We start from the raw sequence: 12,222 nt of genomic DNA on the forward strand, positions 1-12,222 counted from the left end.
CAAAGCATACAAAGTTTTCAATAAACGAACTCAGGTCTTAGAAGAGTCAGTACATGTTGAGTTTGATGAAACTAACCCTGCAGGAAAAGACAAGCAGCTGACTGAGGATGATCCATACTCAGCACTCACTGACCAAGAAACAGCCGCTGAGTCACTACCTCAAGGGCTGACCAAAGGTAAAAGCGAAACTCAAATTGTTTTCACTGACCAATCTATACCTGCAGAGATTGTTGAAACACAACTAGCTTAAGACATCACTCTACCAAAAGAGATGAGAATTCCAAGAGGACACTCAGAGAGTGCTATTCATGATGCTGCTGAAAACACCCTGATGACAAGAAATCAACTCAGGAGATACCTCAGCAACGTAGCATTCGTCTCAGTTCAGGAACCAAATAACTTCTCTGAAGCTGAGCACGATGAGTTCTGGATGAGTGCAATGCAAGAAGAACTTGATCAGTTCAGAAGAAATGAAGTATGGGACTTAGTGTCAAATCCAAGAAGCCAGAAGACCATAGGAACAAGATGGGTCTTTCGCAACAAGCTAGATGAACAAGGGAACGTGGTTAGGAACAAAGCAAGACTTGTAGCTCAGGGCTACAGTCAGCAAGAAGGTATTGACTACGGTGAGACCTTCGCCCCAGTGGCAAGGCTAGAGGCTATAAGAATCTTATGTGCATATGCAAGTTATATGAACTTTAAATTATTTCAAATGGATGTTAAGAGTGCATTCCTTAATGGAGTTATAAACGAGGAAGTCTATGTTAATCAGCCTCCAGGGTTTGAGGATCCCAAGTTCCCAAACCACGTTTATAAACTCAAAAATGCTCTGTATGGTCTCAAGCAAGCACCACGTGCTTGGTATGAAAGGCTGACCAGTTTCCTGCTGACTAGAAATTATGTCAGAGGTAAAGCTGATACAACCTTATTCATTAAGAGGAAGGGTAAAGATACCCTACTAGCTCAGATATATGTTGATGACATTATTTTTGGTGCCACTAACGAGTCCATGTGCAAGGAATTTAGTAAGCAGATGCAGACTGAGTTTGAAATGTCAATGATGGGAGAACTCAACTTCTTCCTTGGACTTCAAATCAAACAAGGGAAAAATGGCATCTTCATCAGTCAAACTAAGTATGCTAAGGAGATATTGAAGAAGTATGAACTTGAGAACTGCAAGTCAATATCTACCCCTATGGGCACTGACACTGTCATCTGCGCTGACGAAAATGGTAAGTCAGTGGACAGCAAATTGTACCGAGGTATGGTTGGCTCTCTACTCTACTTAACTGCTAGTAGGCCGGACATTCAGTTCTCAGTATGTTATTGTGCTAGATATCAATCTAACCTTAAGGAATCTCATTATATAGCTGTAAAAAGAATCCTTAGATATTTACAAGGCTCAGTGAATGCAGGTTTATGGTATCCCAATACTTATGATTTCACACTCATTGGATACACTGACGCTGACTACGGACGAGACAAGTTTGAACGAAAAATCACCTCAGGAGGATGTCACTTCCTTGGAAGTTGTCTTGTGTCTTGGTTCAGTAAGAAGCATTCATCAGTAGCCCTGTCAACCACTGAAGCTGAGTACATTGCTGTTGGAAGCTGTGTTGCTCAAGTCCTCTGGATTAAGCAACAGCTAGATGTTGGGGTTTAGTGTCCTATAGACAATTGTTCTAGGATACAAACTTAATGTAAATGAAGTGTTCTTTACATCATTTGTTTTAATGAGATATATGTTTTATAACTATATAAAGGCACTCCCTTTTAAGCACTAAATAAAGTCTAATAAAAGGAAATCCGTAAGTTTGTTTTAAAGTGATTATAAAGTGTTCATACAAGCATGAAGTGAGACAAAACTTTATAATAAACTAATAAACTTAAAACCACCCCAAGTCAAGTAATATGTTTAGGATTGACATATCACTATTGAGACTTGCATGTAACAATGTCTTCTGTCCGACAGAAAGCTGATCTCACGTGCTTCATATATATAGATATCTGGACAGTTACATGGATCCGATGAAAAGTAGTTCATTAGGATTGGGGACCCGACTTGAGATAACAAGATGGGTAAATTCATCCTTGTCACATGTTCATCTTATTAGTATTAATAGGTATAAATAATCCTCAGACTCAAAGGAATGTTAATTGGTATTCTGGATTACGGAATGTGACGCTTTGATCCTGTTGTAACACGATCCTTAACAGAGATGACTCTGGGGTGTGAACAGCAGAGGTTGGGTATCACAAGAAGTGATTGCGGGATCGTTATATATTGGATTGAGCATTTATCACTCCCGATAAATGGGAGATATGTCCATGGATCGCTTGTGGAAGTCTTGACTCTAAATCCTTGCAAGGTGATAGCTTAAGAATGAAATTAGATTTCTCTTAACCTATCTAATTGGAGTTGACTCGGCCAAGAACAAGTAAAACGAACGTCTCGCTATATGTGACTTGACATTACCCATAGTCATAAGATTCAGTTCAAGGATGTAGTTGATAAATGATCGAATTATGCCGTAACTAATACTGAAAAGTCAACGGCAGAATCAACCTGTCTTCTTATAGCTCTAGGGGAATGATTACGGACTTGCTAATCACATACTCTGTACATCATTCCGTTATGCAAAGATTAAAATATAATTCTTTGAAAATTAATTTTAATAAGTTGCATACGGCTAGAAGCAATAAGAACCTAATGGGTCACACATAAGACTTGGAACCCAAAAGAGAGACAGATGTTAATTAATTGACGGAAGCCCAACTGAGCCCAATAAGGCCCAGTGACTGTAGGGGTCGAAATTTATGTATAATAAATACATAAATAATTAATTTGATTTTATCTATTCTAATTAGATTAGGATTATGAATTAAATTAATTAAAGGATAACTAAGTTAGGAGTTTTAATTAGATTAAATTACTCCTATTATTATCCAATAAGGTTATTGTTATTATCTTTTATATTTAGATATATTAATAGATAATAATTAAGAGTTCTATTCTGAATTGAATTCTTATTCAATAACCTAATTCTATCTAACTAAGGATTAGATACAAAGAAGATTATAAATACCCCTAAGGGATTTTCGAAATCCCTACCCTTGAGAATTTCGAATTCCACACTAAGAGAGAGAGAGAGAGAGAGTTTCGAACCCCCCTAGCCCGAGGACGAGATTTTCTACCGCTTTCTTCCGTTCAATTGATTTTTATCTTTCTTTCTTTATCCTTGATCTTGTGTTGGTTAATTAGAGGCAATCTATTTTGGTTGCTACTCAACGGTTGATTCTAACTTGATCTTATATTGGTTTTGTTCTGTGCTCGGGAACTCGAAGTAAGAGTTGTGGGCACTTCGTTTGCAACGGTAGATAGAACATCTAAAAGGTATTTCTTCTTATCCCTCTTTATATGAAATAACGATTAACGGATCTTGTGGTTTATGGAAATAGGTTAAAATTTTTATATTTCCGCTGCTATACGTTAGCCTATTTTTTCCAACATTGGTATCAGAGCCATCGTTAAATCCGTTATTTCATATATGAAAATTTAGAAGTTTTTCAATCAGATTGAATAAATATTTATAGTTAGGTTAATTAACAAAACTGTTTTGATTAATTAGTTCTAAAAGATAAATAAGTTTTAATTAATTGTTAATTAAAATAAATTGTGCACATGTTCCTAATAATTTCGGTTGATAATCGTTATAACAAAATCTATTAGTTTTATCGTTAGATGAATAAAATCAGTTTTATTTATTCTAAAAGATAAAACGGAAAATCTATGATAGTTTTTCCTATTTTCTGAAAATCGTTTTAAAACTGATATATATATATATATATATATATATATATATATATATATGTATGTATATTTTATAAATATACAAAAAAACATAAACAGTAGTTCGTATGGCGCGACCCGACTACTGTTACGCGGTTGCTGCCGCTGCCTCAAGGCAACGACATGTCCGATGCCTAGGGCTGCTGCCAAACGGCAGCAGCCCGATTCCCACCTAGTTTTAAATTGTTTAAAACTATTTTTTTTAATATATATATGTATGTTTCAGAAATTAATAGTTTTCTGTTTTGATTATCGAATGAAAATTTATTTAAAAGTTTGTTTTACCTATTCGTAAATCAAAGTTTTAAATGAATTAAAATCAAAATTATTGGGACGTGCATAATTAAAGTTTTGTGTAGTTAGGATAACATAAAAGACACGAAACTGTTAGAAGTAAAATTGGATGAAAGTTATATGATGCGTTAATGTGATTAACCCAAATATTACATAAAATAGTTATGTAATCAACCAATTAAATTTATTTAATTGAGTCTATGCATGTTTGGAGTTATGGACATATTTGGACCCTCTTTAGTCTTTTGGTATTTTTTTGAAATAGGGCCTGCGAGTCCTGCCTTTTCTACTATCTATTGTAATTTCTCCTCTCATCTAATCCCCTTCAATTTAATTGAAGTTTTCTTTAGTAGTATAGAAATTAATTTGTAATTTCAAGGCGCCATGGAGAAGACGGAGGACCTAAAGAGAAATATGTAATAGTTAGTATTTCCCTAGGTTTGGCCTTTTATTCCGTCTCTGGCTCGACGGAATAATTTAGATGATATGTCCATAACACCAATGTATGTGTCTGATGTATGCTAAAGCAAATCAAGACTAAGTTAGATTATGAAACCTAAAATAAAATCCCTCATTAAAAAGTTAAGTAAATAAGCAAGTTATTAAAATCGGTTGTCCCTCCCTAATATTATAATTCAGCCGGCAGTACTGAGGGCCTTTGGGTTGTTGGGTAAACTCAAGCTCGGGGTCTTACGGTAACACCTGAATTATCGAAAATCACTTTTCATGAATATGGGGTAATACTTAAATTAGATTATGATAATTGGATGGGTAAACTCATGTTTTCATAAACTAATGGGCAATACGGTTGGGATTAATATGAATAGCATATTAGTTACTAATGTGGTTAGTAACCCAATAACCTAGGAATCACATTTAAGATGTGATTGATTACATGAATCTACCTAACGAATGAGACTAGCTTATTGGGTAAACTCAAGGCGAAATCTCAGGAGTTAGGATCCTAGCTCACTAAAGGATTTGTGAAATTCTTCGAATTAATATGGAGGGCTATTAATTTGGCAAAATAGTGGGAGCAATCTAAAATAAACAAAAGGCCTATAATTTTAGATTGATATACTTTACAGCAAATGAATAACATACGTTTACTCTTTCTCACTCTCAGGTTTATATAATCACTCTTAAAATCATGACTAACACCGATCTACAAAACATAATTACCGATAACAAATTGAACGGTTCAAACTTCACCGACTGGTTCCGTAACCTCAAAATTGTTTTGAAGTTCAAGAAGAAAGGGTATGTACTGGATACACCGATACCCCCTTACCCAGTGGATGATGCTCCCTACCAAGAATATTATACTTACTTGAAGCATAAGGCTGATGATGATCAAGCGGGAGACATCATACTTGCATCTATGACACCGGAATTACAAAGGCAACTACATGCAGATATGGATGCCTATTCCATGGTCAAGCACCTAAAAGAGTTATTTGTGAATCAAACTCGGTGCGAACACTTCGAAATAACAAAACAGTTATACATATGCAAGATGCAGGTGGGCACATCTGTTGTGGCGCATTGCGCCAAGATGATTAGCCTTATCACCAAGTTTTCTAGTATTGGAGATGCGATGGACCGTGAACTAAGTGAGAACTTACTTCTTCAGTCCCTCCCCGAGAGTTACTCGCAGTTCATCATGAACTACCAAGCGAGTGGCTTGCAAACCTCTCTTGAAGAGCTTGCAAATATGCTCGAGATAGTCGAGCCCAATACAAAAGAAAACAAGGAGATATTAGGCCTTGCTATTGAAGGATCAAAGAAGAGGAAAGGGATCTCTCCCGATCCAAACCATCCTAAGAAAGGTAAGGAGGCCATGCTCACCGAAACGATGGGAAAGGAAGTTAAGAAGCCCAAAGGCAAGTGCCACTATTGTGGTGAAGTAGGGCATTGGAGGAGAAATTGTTTGCTGTACCTAGCTACCCTCAAGAAGGGAGAAGCCGGGACTTCAACATCTGGTATGTTTTATATTGAAATAAATACGATTTCACAGTCTGAATCTTGGGTACTTGATACCGGATGCGGATCTCATATTTGTACAAATATGCAGGAACTAAATCAGACTAAGGAATTGAAGAAAGGAAGCATAAACTTGCGAGTGGGAAATGGAGTAAGAGTTGCCGCCCTCGCAATCGGAGATTATGTTTTAAATTTTCCCTCTGGGCTTGTAATAGAATTAAGGAACTGTTTATATGTTCCGCAAATGTCTCGTAACATTATTTCTATTAGCCGTCTTATTGACGACGGTTTTCATATTTCAATAAAAGACAAACGTTGCGATTTTTATAGAGATTCGATTTTCTATTTTTCAGGAATATCACAAAATGGGATTTATGTGTTAGATGACAAAATTTCTGTTTTCGCAATTGATACCAAAAGACATAAGCTAGATAATTCAACTTACTTGTGGCATTGTCGTTTAGGCCATATAAACAAAAGATGCATGCTTAAGCTACATCAAGATGGGCTTATAAATTCAATTGATCCTGAATCATTGGAAACGTGTGAAGCATGTTTAAAAGGCAAAATGACAAAGACACCCTTTAACAATAAAGGTGAACGTGTATCAGACACTCTAGGACTCATTCATTCAGATGTATGCGGTCCTATGTCAGTCCAAGCAAGAGGAGGATTCAGATACTTCATTAGCTTCATAGACGACCATACCCGATATGGTTATATCTACTTGATGAAGCACAAATCCGAAGCTTTTGAGAAATTCAAATGCTTCAAGAATGAAGTGGAAAATCAACTAGAAAAGAAAATAAAGACACTTCGATCCGATCGAGGTGGCGAATATCTTTCAGATGATTTTCTGAATTATCTAAATGAATGTGGGTTTTGCTCACAATGGACACCTCCCTATACACCACAACACAATGGTGTATCCGAGAGGAGGAACCGTACCCTACTAGATATGGTACGATCCATGATGAGCATAGCATTACTTCCAAAGACATTCTGGGGCTATGCCTTGGAAACCGCCCTCTTCACCCTAAATCAAGTACCAACTAAATCTGCTAGTTCCACACCATATGAATTGTTCGTTGGTAGGAAACCCGTATTCTCATTCATGAGAGTATGGGGTTGTTCAGCATTTGTCAAACGCATTGCGTCTGACAAACTAGATTCTAAATCTGATAAATGTTTCTTCATTGGATACCCTAAGGAAACTATGGGATATTACTTCTATCATCCAGATGATCAGAAAGTGATAGTATCCACGTACGCAACCTTCCTAGAGAAAGAGTTTCTCGAAGACACAGAAAAGGGAAGCATGATTGAACTTGATGAAGTTCATGAACAAGAAACACCAACTGAAACAACAGAAGCGATTGAGGAACCCGATGCAGTCCCATTAGATGAGACTCAAGTGCCACCCCTTCATAGATCACAAAGCGTTCGTGAACTCCCTATTAGATATGGTTTTCTAGTGGGATATGATGAGGTTCCCGTGTTAGACGACGAACCCGAAAACTACGAAGAGGCTCTTACTAGTCCAGATTCTAAAGCGTGGCTCGAGGCCATGGATTCTGAAATGGATTCCATGTACACCAACCAAGTGTGGACTTTGGTTGATCCACCCGAAGGGATAAAACCCATTGGGTGCAGATGGATCTTCAAAAAGAAGACAGACATGGATGGAAAGGTTAGTAGCTACAAAGCTAGGTTAGTAGCGAAAGGATATCGTCAGAAGCAAGGAATTGATTATGACGAAACTTTCTCTCCTGTGGCTATGTCCAAATCAATCAGAATAATGCTTGCTATTGCCGCTTACTAGGATTACGAGATTTGGCAAATGGATGTGAAAACAGCTTTCCTAAACGGAAACCTGCTTGAGGATGTATATATGATGCAACCTGAAGGTTTCATATCAAAGGATGCAGACAAGGTTTGCAAACTTCAGAGATCCATTTATGGACTCAAGCAAGCATCTAGAAGCTGGAACAAGCGTTTTGACGAAACCATAAAACAATTTGGTTTCGAACAAAATTGCGAAGAAGCTTGCATTTACAAGAAAGCAAGTGGGAGCTCTGTAGCATTTCTAATATTATATGTGGACGATATATTACTAATGGGAAATGACATAACTCTGCTATAGTCGGTAAAAGTATGGTTATCTGGTAACTTCTCAATGAAAGACCTTGGTGAAGCAGCTTATATACTTGGTATAAAGATCTACAGAGATAGATCAAGAAGACTGCTCGGTCTTTCACAGGCTACATACATCGAAAAGGTGCTAAAGCGGTTTAGCATGCTTGAATCGAAACGAGGTAACTTACCCATGCTACATGGAGTAAAGTTAAACAATCATCAATGTCCTAAAACCGATGATGATAAGAAGCGCATGGTTGTAGTCCCGTACGCCAGCGCAATCGGTTCGATTATGTATGCTATGCTATGCACTAAACCTGACGTAGCGTTCGCGTTATCTATAACGAGTCGTTACCAAGGAAATTCGGGAGACGAGCACTGGATTGCCGTAAAAAAATTCTTAAGTACTTGAGAAGAACTAAAGACATGTTTCTAGTGTACGGAGAAGGAGATTTGAAAATAGAAGGATTTTCAGACGCAAGTCATCTCACAGATGAGAACGATTTTAAATCCCAATCAGGATACCTGTTTATCTTGAATGGGGGCGCGGTCAGCTGGAAGAGTTCCAAGCAAGGAAGCGTAGCTTTCTCTACGATCGAGTCAGAGTATATCGCTGCTACGGAAGCAGCAAAGGAAGGAGTTTGGATTAGGAAGTTCATTACTGAACTTGGTGTGGTGCCTGACATTGTAAATCCCATTACACTGTATTGTGATAACAATGGAGCCATTGCACAAGCAAAGGAACCACGGTCTCATAATGCGTCCAAGCATTACCTTAAGCGATACCACATTATAAGAGAAATTGTGGCAAGAGGAGATGTGAGAATAGAAAGAGTACCTACAGAGGACAACGTTGCAGATCCGTTGACAAAGCCCTTAACCCAGAAAGTACATGATCGTCATCTAACTTCTACTGGGATAAGTTATAGAAACAATTGGCTTTAGTCCAAGTGGGAGTATGTTGGGGTTTAGTGTCCTATAGACAATTGTTCTAGGATACAAACTTAATGTAAATGAAGTGTTCTTTACATCATTTGTTTTAATGAGATATATGTTTTATAACTATATAAAGGCAATCCCTTTTAAGCACTAAATAAAGTCTAATAAAAGGAAATCCGTAAGTTTGTTTTAAAGTGATTATAAAGTGTTCATACAAGCATGAAGTGAGACAAAACTTTATAATAAACTAATAAACTTAAAACCACCCCAAGTCAAGTAATATGTTTAGGATTGACATATCAATGTTGAGACTTGCATGTAACAATGTCTTCTGTCCGACAAAAAGCTGATCTCACAAGCTTCATATATATAGATATCTGGACAGTTACATGGATCCGATGAAAAGTAGTTCATTAGGATTGGGGACCCGACTTGAGATAACAGGATGGGTAGATTCATCCTTGTCACCTGTTCATCTCATTAGTATTAATAGGTATAAATAATCCTCAGACTCAAAGGAATGTTAATTGGTATTCTGGATTACGGAATGTGACGCTTTGATCCTATTGTAACACGATCCTTAACAGAGATGACTCTGGGGTGTGAACAGCAGAGGTTGGGTATCATAGGAAGTGATTGCGGGATCGTTATATATTGGATTGAGCATTTATCACTCCCGATAAATGGGAGATATGTCCATGGATCGCTTGTGGAATTATTGACTCTAAATCCTTGCAAGGTGATAGCTTAAGAATGAAATTAGATTTCTCTTAACCTATCTAATTGGAGTTGACTCGGACAAGAACAAGTAAAACGAACATCTCGCTATATGTGACTTGACATTACCCATAGTCATAAGATTCAGTTCAAGGACGTAGTTGATAAAGGATCGAATTATGCCGTAACTAATACTGAAAGGTCAACGACAGAATCAACATGTCTTCTTATAGCTCTAGGGGAATGATTACGGACTTGCTAATCACATACTCTGTACATCATTCCGTTATGCAAAGATTCAAATATAATTCTTTGAAAATTAATTTTAATAAGTTGTATACGGCTAGAAGCAATAAGAACCTAATGGGTCACACATAAGACTTGGAACCCAAAAGAGAGACAGATGTTAATTAATTGACGGAAGCCCAACTGAGCCCAATAAGGCCCAGTGACTGTAGGGGTCGAAATTTATGTATAATAAATATATAAATAATTAATTTGATTTTATCTATTCTAATTAGATTAGGATTATGAATTAAATTAATTAAAGGATAACTAAGTTAGGAGTTTTAATTAGATTAAATTACTCCCATTATTATCCAATAAGGTTATTGTTATTATCTTTTATATTTAGATATATTAATAGATAATAATTAAGAGTTCAATTCCGAATTGAATTCTTATTAAATAATCTAATTCTATCTAACTAAGGATTAGATGCAAGGAAGATTATAAATACCCCTAAGGGATTTTCGAAATCCCTACCCTTGAGAATTTCGAATTCCACACTAAGAGAGAGAGAGAGAGTTTCGAACCCCCCTAGCCCGAGGACGAGATTTTCTACCGCTTTCTTCCGTTCAATTGATTTTTATCTTTCTTTCTTTATCCTTGATCTTGTGTTGATTAATTAGAGGCAATCTATTTTGGTTGCTACTCAACGGTTGATTCTAACTTGATCTTATATTTGTTTTGTTCTATGCTCGGGAACTCGAAGTAAGAGTTGTGGGCACTTCGTTTGCAACGGTAGATAGAACATCTAAAAGGTATTTCTTCTTATCCCTCTTTATATGAAATAACGATTAACGGATCTTGTGGTTTATGGAAATAGGTTAAAATTTTTATATTTCCGCTGCTATACGTTAGCCTATTTTTCCAACATTAGAAGATTTTGGTGTTCAGACTAAAACAATTGAAGTCAAATGTGACAACAAGAGTGCCATTGACCTATCAAAGAACCCAATCCAGCACAACAGGATGAAGCACGTCAGCATAAGACATCACTTCATCAGAGATTATGTACTCAAGGGAGAGATCAAGCTGACCTATGTCCCAACGGATGAACAGCTTGCTGATATCTTCACAAACCCACTGGCTCGTGAGCAATTCAACATACTTAGAGAAGCCATTGGTATGTTTAATCCTCTTCAGTAAATTCCAAGTATAATATGTGATATATGTATGCTGAGTGGATTGCCATGCTGAGTGAATCATGCTAAATCAATAACTATTACATGCTGAGTAGATATACACGATAAGTGGTTATCTTAAGCTGAGCTACTAAGCACACGAATGATTCCTTTGCGTAGAACTGACTACTTAGAACATTAAACGTTTAGAATTCTTAACACTGAGTAAAAGATCTGTTGCACAAATTAATGCTAAATACGCAAATTAAATAGCCACCTAGGATGACGTAAGCGCAATAAATAGAAAATACATGCACCGATTGTGTCATAAATGCCAGAATCTTTATCGGTTGAGTATCTCGAGGTCAAACGGCCACCTTAACGCTTCAGATCAACTCGACACCTCTATAAATAGTGGACGAATTCCTACTTGTACCTCTTTACGCTTAGAAATTTCTGGTGTTCAAATTCTCTCTTCTCTAAAGTTCCCAAACTTCTCAAACTTCTCTAAGAATCATGTCTAAAGATTCTCAGAATGTCTCCGGTGCCGGTTACGACGATAACCGCTCCGATGAAAACCCTCCATCTCCTGCTCAGCAGGAATATAGCGAGACTCCCACCAAGTCTCAAGAACCTGGTCAGCGTGACCACTCTAACGTCACTACCCCGAGGAAGAAAACTCAGGCTGACCAAGCTACCTCTTCGAAAGGGAAACAGAAGCAGGATAAGGAAAAGAAACCGATGGAACGTACCTACTCCCTGGTCTACAGCAGTGTAAGGGGATATAAAGTTGACCACTCCTGCTGGTTCTCGAAGGGATTTGTGGAAGCTGAGCAACCCTTCTGTGAGTAGATCTCAAAGAACGGTTGGACCGAGCTGTTCTCGACTCGAGAAGCC

The sequence above is a fragment of the Euphorbia lathyris genome, chromosome 9, assembly GCF_963576675.1.
Source record: "Euphorbia lathyris chromosome 9, ddEupLath1.1, whole genome shotgun sequence".
Taxonomy (NCBI): Eukaryota; Viridiplantae; Streptophyta; class Magnoliopsida; order Malpighiales; family Euphorbiaceae; genus Euphorbia; species Euphorbia lathyris.